Source organism: Ptychodera flava, chromosome 2, assembly GCF_041260155.1.
Source record: "Ptychodera flava strain L36383 chromosome 2, AS_Pfla_20210202, whole genome shotgun sequence".
In the NCBI taxonomy this organism is placed as follows: domain Eukaryota; kingdom Metazoa; phylum Hemichordata; class Enteropneusta; family Ptychoderidae; genus Ptychodera; species Ptychodera flava.
In genome coordinates, this window is record NC_091929.1 from 48383133 (window position 1) to 48396807 (window position 13675).

Genomic DNA, 13675 nt, shown 5'->3' on the forward strand with positions numbered 1-13675 from the left:
AATAAAGGAGAGGTAGTCGAGTGCAGCTCACAGCGCAACTCTATGAGTAAAAATAGAGTATATATACCACACAGTGTTATGTTTAAAACTTCACCAGGGGTGTTCGAACAATAGTTCTTTTACCGGTTCCATGATGCAGTGCGCGCCAGGGTATACAAAGCGTACATTACGCATAGAACTTTTAGCCGTAGGGTACACGCAGGGTACGTTACTAACAGAACTCTTTGGCAGATTACACCCTGACCTATATTTTCGCCGCTGATGGTTAGATGATACACGGGGCATTATTTGGTATTGCAAATTTGTGTCATTCTTCTATAACAATCCGTTGTACAAAACAAATTAGCATGTTTTCGCTGTTTTGAGCTTATATACGGTGTTTGATAAAGTCACTGCAATGCATTGCGGGAGAACCGGGAAAAGGTCTATACTGTTTTGATGTCAGTGGTTACCAGGTCAGATACTTATTCCCTTTTTCATATTGAGCCTGGTTTGGTTTCTTCAAAAATGTTCGAACCATTACAAAGTCTTGTTTTTTTATCGGTAATTAGAAAATTGTGTCATCCTTTCCTGTCATCAAAAGGAAAAAGTTGTATCATTGGAAAATAATTTGATATTTTGTTCTTTGAAATAAGTTCATTTGTAATATAACATACTGTACAGAGTAATTCTAGTTTGGACAAAAAATCTAGTCAATAAACAGTTACATTCAGAATTACACTAATATAATTGAACAGACAGAATAATGATGAACAATAAATTTCAATGTACATACAGAACAAAATAGTGAAAAAATACACGAAAACTTACAACTAAGATGCAACAAATATATGTGCTTTTGACTTTGCTTTTTTCATTAGTTTTACTCACCGTATTGTGTATTTTGTAAGCAATTTTTTCTCATTAATGTTGATTTAAAGCAATGATTTACTACATTGTGTTTGTTATGTTGTACAAGAAAACCAGGTCAACTTGACTTTATGTTCGTACTGTTGAACCAGTTTAAACCTTTACTTCATGACCACACACTGTCGATATTCATTATTTGTATTCAAATCTGTCTCTTTTAGTTTAAAGTTATAGAAACTCAATTTGTCTTCCACGCCACGACAGCATTGCCATATCCTGGATCAGCTCAGCAGAGAGTATTTTGTTAAATATAGCATTCTTTAGTCACCAGGTTTTTGACAGAGAATTTCCATGTTTGACAGTTTGTATTGTAATATGACAATGTTGTATCATCATGGTTTATCTCAATAGCATTCAGTATTACACAAATACAGTTGAACAGAAGAAATAATCTTGTGAGAAGAATATCAATTTACTAACGATAAAAATAATTAAAAAATAAAGGGTACAACTAAGATTCGGTGAACATGCATGCATTCTTCTTTGCCTCTGTCATTACTTTTGCTTATGATATTGTATATTTTGTATTATGTTATTTTTTCATTGTATTTAAAATCAACAAAAGTGTTCAGTGTTTTTAATATTGGTTTAAATCAACTGTTTACGACATTTTTCATTTTAAATAGGACTGAATCAACTTGACTGAATGGCGTGAGTAATGTAGAACTGTAGAACCAATTATGACTTTTATTTCTTGACCTTAAACTTTCAATAATCGTTATTTGCACACAGAGCTATCTCTTTTTATTAGAAGTTATAGAAACTCTAATTGCTTAACTTTTATTATAATATGCTTGGCTGGAATCCGGCAATCTGATTGGCTGGAGCCGGGGTTTATATTCTCAACAAGAAGACCTGCGCGCCGCGTACAATTTTTGAGCTCGCGCAAATTTCGAACGCCAACTTGAGAGTTCAACGCGCCGTAATGTCGAACAAGTCTATGGCTTCAGATTGTTTTTGATCGTTAAATTTTAGCTAGTGCAGCTTGATGACCAAAATATGAAGAGTTTCTGTAAGCAGCGGAGTCTGTGTAACAACATCACAATTTTTTAAAGTTTTATGAGCGTTTTTTTTTAAGAAAAAATTCTTCAAGTTCGATGTCTAATCGCGATATCGATGCGTTGCGTAACCGTAGTTTATGAATGCAACTGTGCACGCGCGCGCGTTCTGAAACGTTCTTTTTTAGAGTTTGTATGAGGCTGGGCGCTCCTGAACTGTTGTTCCAACTTTGGCCCTAATAACGAAATTGTGCACTTGTTTTTAACTTCAACATATTATAATGAGGTTATAAACGGTGCGCTCGGGTATTTGGTTGCGGATATAAGACCTCTGGGCTGAAAATTAGCATATTTGGGTGAAATAATCACCTCGCTTCGCTCGGTGATTATTTCCCGCCAAATATGCTAATTTTCAGCCCAGAGGTCTTATATCCGCAACCAAATACCCTCGCTTGCCGTTTATAACCTCTAATGACATTGCCATATCCTGGGTCAGCCGAACATTGAGTGTATTAGTAAATATACCATCCTTTCTTGACCAGGTTGTTGTCTGAGAGTTTTTAATTTGACAAGTTGTATTGCAATGTGATAATGTTGTATCATCACGATCTATCAATTCTTGTACAATTGTCAACGAATGATTGATGCTGTTAATAGTGGGATGCCTTTGTCTTATAATAGTGAGAACATGTTTTTTATCTATATTTATATAATAAACTTAACAGTCATTTACTTATCACTGCCATTATCAGACAACTTTCAAAGCCAAGAAACACTGGGTAGCAACCAACCTGTAAATAATATCAATGTACAAACTTTTGTCTTTCAAATACAGGTACATTCGTTTTATTTTGTAATAGCGCAGTGTGAACACTTAGGTTTTTTCTCTATGTCTAGATTATTAAATATGCCAGTATCACTGCTTTCATCAAATATCATTTGAAGACAAGACATACTTGTAAAAAACATCAAAAGTACAACATGTTTGTTTCTTGTATATTCCATTGTCATGTTTCTGACATAGGCATTTCTTTTAATATGCAGTGATGTGAGAATAATTTTCTGTGATTTAAACATCTTTCGAATAACTCACTTAGAAGAACGTGATTGTATATTTTACGCCCTTGTAGAGAAATAAACTGCATTAATATGAGATGATACAGTGTGTCATTGGTCTCTATCATACATTGTCAGTCTAAAGATTGTCAATGAGTCAATCATCTCTACATCAGAGAAGATAGTCATAAATGTCATAACCTGAATGAAGTTGTATCAATTATTGGTAAATTTTAGACAATTATCAAGTATGGTAAAAAGAAGTACGAAGCAATTTTCTTACTCAAAATGTATCCACAAACAGTCAGGTTCTAAGGAATGACTCATCTGTTTTTTTTAGGTTTTCATTTTCAAATGCAAATTTCTAAATTGTAATTTCATTGTGTTTCAAAATAACTCGGCAAATTGAAATGAGTAGGAAAACTTACAGGGAGCTAAGGTTCCTTATTTGATTGTTTTTTTTGTATGTGTATGTATATTTATATTATTTCGATATACAATAAAGAATAAAAAAGAGTTGCATTGGTGTTCATATTTGTCAACAAAGGAGCTTACTGCCAATAAAGGACTCACCCTCAGAAAGAGTGAGCGTACGGTCAGAGAGGTTTATGGACAAACTTGAGTGCTTATTCTCAATGGCAACGGCGGGGTATGCTTTATTTCATGATTTGCATATCGTCTTTAGGGGCCGTCGATAATAAAAGCTGACGCACAAGAAACGTAATTCCTTAGTTTTTCTTGAAACCCCCCCTCAAAACGAAAGTTTTTATGTGAAATCAATTTCGTACTATGATGGCGTTTCTGACAAACCTACACGCACATCTCCAATCAGCACGCCCATGAAAAAATACCGGAAGGGCATATTAATAAATAAACCTCCAGTTTACGTTTCACTATTTAAGACAGGTAATTTAAATGTATTTCGCACGTAGGAAAACGTTTCACGTTCATGTTTCACGTTGAAGAAGCATACAAGTTTTTATTTCACATTCATTTTGTCTTTTCTGTCTCCGTATTTTGTGGTCATTCTGTTCTCGATGAACGCGAAGGTAGTTTTGCGTTCTCGCTGTAAAGTCGCACTTCGAAAACAATAGCAAATCCTTATGCGATTTTGACGCACACAAAACGAAATGAGCTTTTACCCCTTCCAGCCCTCCTAAACGAAATAATTACGTTTGTCGTACATCAGCTTTATTATCGACGGCCCCTTAGTATGCTTATAACTATCTTCGGGGCGGTGAACCTAATCTCCACAAAAGTTTCACCAATATTGGAAAAGTTTAGACAGGCTACAAAAAAAAAAAAAAAAAACAACAAATCAAACAAGTGTCTGCTTTCTTATTGATCTGGGGTCACTCAGGGTCATCAATCTCTCAAGTTCAATTGAGTTAAAGAGTTTTATGCATGCCATGCTTCTTTTGTCCCCATTAATTTCGGGGAAATATTGAACTCATGCCTGATTCTTTCATATCTAAATGTCTTCCGGAAAAAATGTAATACTCTTAGTGTTATTATTGGATTAAGGTGGTACGCACCTCAAAAGTTTGCTCAACGTTTGCTCAAACTTTCCTAAAAGAATCTTTCAGCCATTTTCTCACCAAATCAAAAATCAGGGGTCACCGTACAAAATTTGATACTAGGGACACATATTATCTGAGATTCCCCGATGTTTGAAATTTAAAACGTCCGTCATCCCTGTTTTAACTAAAAAAGCAAATATCAAATTTTCGATTTTCGAAAAAATAAGACGGTGAAAGTTTTCTACACTTAAGAGCTTTAAAATAGGACCCCTCAAATGGTAGATCAGAAAAGAATTGGAAAAGTTTGAGAGTCCGAATATCTGTCCCCTGGGTGCGTTCTACCTTAAATTTTACCTACGTTTTGAGGCTTTTGACATGCTAGGCGGCTGTATGTTGAGAAAAGAGTCAGTCATACGCTTGAATATAAGCAAAATCTCCAATGCAAATTTATTTATTTAGATTTCAAGAGATCAAACCGGAAATTTTGGACATTTTGGCAACTTCGTCCGCTCCGGTGGATATTCCCCCTTGGTTACCCAAGGACGCCCTCACATGGCCAAGGATTCAACTTAGCTTCCTTGAATGGGATAACATTTTCTGGCGCAAACTGCTATACTTTCCATTGCGGAAAACTCTGATGCGAGGCAGTCTCTCTCATCAGATTCAATATCGATTGAAGCAAGTGGAAGCAAGTTAAGATTTGTCAAACTCGAAATTTGTTGACGTTTCAGCTACAACTATGCAAACAGGACGGCTATTGATCTCTGACGTAACTACTTTTCTTACTCACTATCTTCGTCAATGCTAGGTAATTTTCAGCAGAGACGTGTTGCTAATTGTGATATTATTATGAATTACAAGATGTCTTACTAAAGAAAATGAATGTAAAAGGGTTAACGACCTTTGGGTCACTTCTGATTTCTCGACTGTCTATGGCCAAATTTACGTATATTGCTTTGCAGAGCGGAAGGCGGGGCGCGACGTAATTTCAATTATGTCCTAGGTAGGGAGACATGTCAATTATTTTTTCACTTACATAAATATTTTGATACAAATGACAAGCCTGGATAAAACGATAGCTAGGGTCATTTAAACTTTGTTGCACATCGTAAACAGTATGCATAAGTATCTTCTTGTGTAAACAAAGCAGTCGCGGACCGACGTAGTGAACAGATCTCCAACATGTCTCCACAAAGGTTACACCATATTAGAAAAAAGTCTAGGCAGCCTACAAAAACAAAACGACAAAGCATACAATTGTTTGCATTTTGATTGGTCTGGGACCACTAAGGGTCATCAACTTCTCAATTTCACTTTAGTAAAAGAGTTTTACGCATGCCATGCTTTACTGTTTTTGGTCCCAATTGATTTGGAGGAAGTATTGAGCTGATGCCGGATTGTTTTATAGCTAAATGTCTTCTAGCAAGAATGTAACACTCTTATTATCGTTTTGATGGATTAAAGTTTACTTACGTGTGGAGGCTTTTATCCAAAAATTACTTGCTAGGTCGCTTTATGTTGAGAAAAGTTCAATTATATGCTTAAATATAAGCTAAATTTGCAAAATTTAAGCAATTTTATTTATTTGAAATTCAAGGGAAAAAAACCGGGAAAATTTGGCCAATTTTGGAATTTTGTTAGGCGGACTTTCTTTTTGTTTTGTTCCAAAGAACACCTGCACACGGATGTACACTCAAATACCTTCTTTGAGAGGGACGTGGTCACGAAGTGCTTAATTACTATATTGAGGCGTTCTCTCTCCTCAGACTCAATGTCCGATGAAAGCAAGCCATGATTTTTCCAACTTGAAAACGTTTAATGTTTGAGCTCAAACTAGACAAATAGGGCGGATGTTGGTCTCTGACAGACCTACATATCTTTCGCTATATATCTTTGATAATAACAAGTTATTTTCAGCTGACCGAGAAAGGCTGCTATTTATGATATAATTTTAATAAAGCCGCCACCGTAAATAGCGAATATCGAGTTTATATAGTCTTGCGTCAGCGAAAGGGGGGTCGGTTAGAAAACCTGGCGATACATCCAATTTATAATACAATTGTTAGGGACTTGTGATCAAAATATTACTGGAAGTCTTACGAAACCGAGTGAGTCCCAAAAGGTTGATGACCTTGGCAGGTTACCTAAATGTCGTCAAATTGATTTGGATTCTGAATACTTTTGGTGAAATTTTGATCTGAAATCCGTTTATAATTGATAATATAAATAGGTACATGTATTTAACTCGTGTGGTAACAAACCCGGTGAAAACCATTGGGGTATCCTACCCTCCCCAACCCCCTGGCCCTCCCACTGATGGCAGGCGATATGAATTTTAAAGGTAGTGGCTTTTTTTTCAAATTTTTATCACAAATAACAACTTTCTGATCTTATTTAAATAACTTTGCATTGACGATGATAGTGCCAAAGAAGAGTAGTTCTACCAGAGGGCAACAGCTGCCCTATTTGGGTAGTTTAAGCTCAAACGACATAAATTTTCAAGTTTGAAAAATAATCGCCTGCTTCAATCGATATTGAGTCTGAGGAGAGAGACTGCCTCACCTCAGAGCTTGCCGAAGTAGTCAGTCGTCGACTTATATAGAAGACCCTCCCCTGTTAAAGTCAACTGATTTGTACAACTTGAGGGCGCACTTTTACTCTAATTTCCTCAGCGTATGCCATTCTGATCGCTTGGGATCCGAATCCGATATCAAGAAATATGCATTTTCGAAGGTTTTGCACGTAAATATTGAAATGAAGGGTCAACAAGATGAAATCTACTTTCATTCCTGGCTGTTTCATCTAAACACTTACTCAAGTTTATCCTTCTCTATTCCTCAACAACGCTGCATGTCAAATTAAGGCGATTTTACTGAAGCCCAACTAGTTTTATCTTTAATATTTTTTGTGATTTTACTTCGAAACTTAAACAAGTCCTCGGGAATGTACTCATTGACAGGTGTGTGTACAAGTATTATTAACTGCCCAGTGAGACTGCATGTGCAATTTTGAACAAGATAAATAATAAATAAGTTACCAAACATAAATTATTATTGTTATAGACTTTATTTCGGCCTCGTCCATATAACAGCAAAAAGAAAATCTGGTAATAAATATATACAGTTTGGTTAATTTATACAAAAAGAAGCTTATTCCATAACTTTATCGTTTCAGAGTTTAAATATAATGAGTCATACACACATCGTACAATCTCATTACTGCTTCTCAGAAGTCTTTGCTTTAAACCATAAATTTGCCTTCTTAGCAAGGCATCAAAGTTATTGATTCTGTTAGATATAAATATAGAGCTTGCACTACTATGATTATCATAACCCAATAAAAGACGAGCAGCATTATTATAAGCAACTTTCAATGTCCTCATAATATTAACAGAATATTTCATCCAAATTGGACTGCCATACAATTGATAACAATATGTTTTGAAAAGGACACTCTTGACTTCAAAAGTACATCGAGAAAATGTTCTCATAAGCATATTAGCTGATATATAAAAGTATCTCATATCGTCACTCGATATCGTCATCATCACGAAAGTGATCGTTGAGAGCAAAACCCAAATGTGTCTTCTTTGTGACAAATACTAATTTAACTCCATTGAGATACACAGAAGGAATGTGACGAATCATAGAAGAATCGCATCTCACACACATACATTTGGTCTTTTGTTATTAAGTAAAATATCATGAGTATCACCACAGTCACTGCAAATATTGACTAACTTCTGAGTTCCCTTGACAGAAGGACTAATCAGACAAATATCATCAGCATACATTAAATGATTGACGAAAAGTCCTCCAATGTTACAACCTGTTTTGGAATTAGACAGCATAAGGCTCAAATGATCAATATAGATATTAAAAGCTTTGGTGACAAGATCCCACCTCGCTTTACACCATTGGAGACAGTAAAACCACTGGAGGTACATGCACCCCAGCGAATAAAAGTCTGTTGAGTTCGATACCATCTCAGGAGAAATCTGACAAAATACACTGGTACTTTGCGATCAATCAACTTTTTGAAGAGAACCCAGTGGTTGACTCTGTCAATGCCTTGGAGGCGTCCATGAAAGTGACAATGACATTACTACCATGCTTTCTATAGTAATTGATTACTTCTTTAAGTACAAAGACACACATATCGGTCGAGTGACCAGATTTGAAACCAAACTGGTAATGTGACGTTTCAAGAAAACATTCAATATTTCTAAGTAAAATTAATTCCATGAGCTTAGAAGCAACTGTCGAAACTGCAATCGGATGATAGTTTCTTTTGTCATTGATATTGTTGTTTTTGGAACTAAAACAGTATCGGAAAGACGACTAGGGCAAACACTATGCACAAACATCGCCGTAAAACACATACTGAGTAAAATGGAAACTTTAGTGCTAGCATACATAAAATGCTCAGCTGAGAGATAGTCAGGGCCAGCAGATTTACCAGCCTGTAGTTTCCCTATGGCATCGCTAATGTCACTAGGGTAAACAATGACATCATTATCGAGAGTACACTTTTCAACAACATCTAACACAAACTTCTGGTTATCTGTCGTATTCACTGAGTTGTAAACGCCATGGTAATGGTTACGCCACATATCAGCAATATTAGCTTCGCCAGTACAGCCACCCACATTGTTTGGCCTGGACGAACACTTTTTACTATTAACGGAGTGCCAAAATTTTTTGTGATTTCCACCAAAAAGATTTTTGGCCATAGCATCTGCTTTCATTTGCTCTTCATTAGCTCGACACGCCCGTAACGCATACTTAAAGCGAGCATGAGTACAACGTTTAAAATCATACAGTGGACCATGCTTGGGTTTATCAGACTCACGCCATAATTTAAATGCGTCACGGTCAATTTCATGAATCTCCGTTAAATGGTCATTCCAACCAACAACTGCACATCTTTTACTATTTTCGGTACTCGAGCTAATTCGGGTGCCAGCAAAATGTAAACTATTAATGATATTGTCATAAAAATCAGAATTACTGTCAGCATGATTCTTGTCTTTATAGTGAATATACAAGAAGTCTGTCTGAGACAGCAGTGTACATATCACGTGTCTGAGACAGCAGTGTACATATCACGTGTCTGAGACAGCAGTGTACATGTCACGGACAATGGCACCCCATGCAAATACAGCAAAAATAGTGTACATCGTGCATAAATCAAGTGGAATCTTCAAAGAAACAACAAAGTAGTCCAATACATAGTGCTGAATATTTGCCACTGGTACATCACATGCTTTTTTGTAATATTACCAGTTTTTAAAATTGCGGAAAATCAAAATAACGGTTAAAATTTACAATTCAATTTTCCACTTAAGAATGGTTTTATAAAGTAGTAAAGGACTAATGGGTAGAATTTAAAGAAAAACAGAGAAAATAGGAAATCTTATTTAGGTCAACAAATTAAGAGTTACATCTAGTTTGCTTTAACATTATTATTTTTTAAAAGAGACATTACATAGTTTATATCCGCTGTCTCTCGACAGGTCGCAAGTCAAAAATATCGAATATATCAGTGGATGTTATCGATTGCAATTTGGTATCGTCGCTTTTTTAAACGATCTGAAATTTATATTCAGTCACAGTTGTCTCCAGAAATATCGTTCGTCAAAAATTTGCTTTACCGTTTAATATTACAGTATCGTCTTGAATTGTCTTATTTTGACATTGAGCAGCACAGATGAGATGACAAACCAGTCATTGAGTAAAGAGCAATGTAGGGTTAACAAAGGAACGAGAAAAAAAACCGTCAAAATCATATCGTATTTCTTGCTGTTGATAACACAAATGGATAAATATGAAATTCAAAGTAATTCGCGCAAAAATAAAGTGACTAGGACAATTTTCATTAACTCGACTACAACAGTGCCTTCCAAAGTGGTGGATGAAATACCTGCAGGTCAAAGGTCGGACAGACATATCGTTCGTTGAATATTATCTGAACAGCAAACTGATGGTTAGTCACAGAGTTGGTTTATTGCTGTTTGCGTACAGACACACGTCAGTGTTAACTCTAATGTAAATAGAAAGGTTAACATACCGGATAAGTCAAGTCCCGTTTGATATTACAAACAAAAGAGCATCGCTGTCTGACGATGCTGCACACCTGAGATACAGATGTCCACTAATCATGATGGGTAAGCCAGTACTTGTTTTTGAAAGATGGATAAAAATTATTTTATCTCCATATCAACCGTTATTTTGACTATAATTTGCTTAATTCTGAGTTATAAATAAGCTTGTCATGACCCTCTACCGTTACTGCTAATAACATCACACCCATAGGTCTGTACGTCAGAGTTCATTTTATGATTAACCAACACCAGTTGTAGATTTCCATCGCACGTTTTGGCAACTGACATCAAAGTTGGTGAGTACATTTCAAGTGTGTAAACAGGGGTATACCTTCCTCGGGAGGATATTTTGTTTGTCCTCAACCATGGCATTTGGTTGTTTGAGGACAAACACGGCTGCATTCCTTCCCAAGGTCACTTGTCACTACTCCGTACTTAGTACTACGGGATGGACCCGCCATTCTGTCCTCCACTTCTGATTTGTTTGTCAGAGTAGACATGTTAGGTTCTGAATGACGCAAGGATCTCTATTCAGTTTACAAAACACTTGAAATATGTGCTCTTATAATTATATCATATATATCCATATACTGTATCTAGACGTGTCGTATCTAGCGTTCTTGTCGTCGCAATCTCTTGGTAAACTCCGTAAGAAAATTGCGTGTCACGTCCAGAATACCGTATTAGAAAATAAAGACAAATAAAGACACTGGTTCAATGCCTTTTGAGATGTTTTCCTTTGCAATTATTGGTCTAGGTGTTCCACTTTAACTTGCCACCGACTCTCAATTTAATTTAAAGTTCGCAAAGTTGACTTTTAATTATTTATAGCTCAGAAACAGTGTCTTTATTTGTCTTTATACGGTATTCGTAAGATTTGTAGACTTTCTGTCGTAATTAGATCTCCACAACTTTGCAAAGTTTAAATTAAATTGAGAGTCGGTGGCAAGTTGGAACACCTTGGCCAATAATTGCAAAGGAAAACATCGTGAAAGACATTGAAACATTGTCTTTATTAGAATGTTTACAGAGCAGCACGGTCATTGTGAAAAGCTAATTAATTAGCTTGCACACCGTATCATCATATCGCTTTTCCAATGTATTAAAATTTCTCTGTGTTTAAATTTATCGCGTTGTCCAACATTGGAAGGCGTCTTACCGTAAAAACACGTAAAACCGTTACGTTATCACTGAGAACAACAAGTCGTGACGTTGGTGAAAACGCATCCTTACTCAAAGGAAATATTAGTCAAATATTTACAGAAAGCTTTTGTCACATAGGTGTGTTAATATATATCTAATATTGATATATGGATTCTTGAGTCAGCAGTTGATAACCGTTGTGCGATCCCGCTGTCGTCATTCTATTGATATGTTTTCAAATCAATAATTACCATTCGTTATCATTTCCTTTGAAGGTAGTATGCACCTCGAAAGTGAAGGACTTTGTTCAATCTTTCCTCAAGGAATCTGCCAACCCTGCACTCTCTTTCAAAATCAAGAATAAAAATTTGAATCACCCTGGAAATTTTTGTACTAAAGAAACACATCCCCCAAGATTTATAGATATTTGAAATTCAAAATGGCCGCCATCGCTGTTTAAACGGTAAAGTTTTCTTACAGCATGAGCTTTAAAATCAGCCTCCACAAGTGGTAGATCAGAGAATTGTAAACGTTTCGGAGTCCGAATTGCTGTCTCCGGGGCGCATTCTACCTTTGTACTTCAAAAGAACGTGATCAATTCAACACATATGTGGATCGAAATTATGCCGAATAAAACAGAAATTACAAGTACTCATTGTTTTGTCGATTTTAATCGTGAAGTGTCTCACAAAGCAGTCAAATGGCAGCCATAATATTAGCATTGACGATATTGAAACCGTCAGGAATACAATAGTCTGTCAATAAGGATAGGTGCAGGACTGAATACTCGGTAAAATTAATCTAGTCATAAAATGTCAATAGAAACGTTCTGATGCTGAGATGCTGATATACAAAGAAATGTCAAGACACTAAATGATGATGTCATTATCTACATCCTGTCGCAGATCGGTATACTTTATATCTCACAGTAACCAAGTTACTGGAATGTCACTTCGTGTGTTTGATTTTGCATACGGTAGTACTGATGTTTGACTGTGCCTAACTCAACCACTCCTTGGTTTGGTTCGATTTTTCCATTCCATGTAGGTTTGTCTCCTATGATGACGTCACTGCTAGCCCTGCTTATCCTTCTCCTATTGGCTGGTTTTCTATCGGTCATTATTTATTTCACTTTGCAAGTCAAGTATCTGCGTGGAAAAGACTCACCTAACAAAAGTAAGACTCCGATACGACTGCCGTTAATTTATTCAGTCCAGAAACGAAGTGTGCTCAGAAAAAACAATCTTTCTTACTCTCTTCATAAATTTCATAATTTGCTTTTAAAGAGACTATATCTGTCATCATTTGTGATATGTTTTGTCCCGGAAAGTGACAGCAATGTCGTACTTTGATTATGTGTACAATATTGCAATGTTACCGTTGACAAATAAATTCAGTTTCGTACTGAAATTCAAAGGTTAATGATAATTTATAAGATTATACACTTTGTATTGTGTAAACTCTGAAATTGTTCACAAATCAATTTTCCGGACTTTGGAAATTACATCGGTACATGCTGTGTTGAATATTGAATACTAGACATCTCTACATAAATTGGAGTGGGGAGTGGGGCCATGAGGCAAGAACCTTCATCTCACAAACAGGACAATTATGGATCCCACATCAAAAGTTACTGTGAATTTATTTCTCTTTCTCCAATATAGTTCATCCAGGCGATGACGTTGAAATCAACGGCATGAAATTACACGTGAGTATCTTACCAGGATCTGATTGGTGTACTTCAACTCTAGTCAAGTTCAGGGGCAGCCAATCATCCATCATGTGAAATATTACCATAACACGAGAGGTTTTTGAAAGGTGAACAAACTGCACGAGGTAGTTTGAACGAAAGTAAATATGAATGGGGAAACTGCAACCAATTCATAACTGCCGCTCCACTAAGATTTGAATACCCCAAATTTACCGTATATTTCCCACTCCCTTCC

At 36.1% G+C, this 13675-nt stretch overlaps 1 protein-coding gene across 3 annotated transcripts in view; it reads left to right on the forward strand.

Moving 5' to 3' along the window:
- The first annotated feature begins 10537 nt into the window (after positions 1-10537).
- LOC139122657 (uncharacterized) overlaps positions 10538-13675 on the forward strand; it is a 71441-nt gene continuing 68303 nt past the window's right edge. The window contains exons 1-3 of one of the 3 annotated variants that reach the window (XM_070688260.1): positions 10538-10649; positions 12777-12905; positions 13394-13437. The gene's annotated coding sequence lies outside the window, so the exon portion shown is untranslated. The other 2 variants (XM_070688269.1, XR_011549515.1) reach the window with 2 other exon arrangements.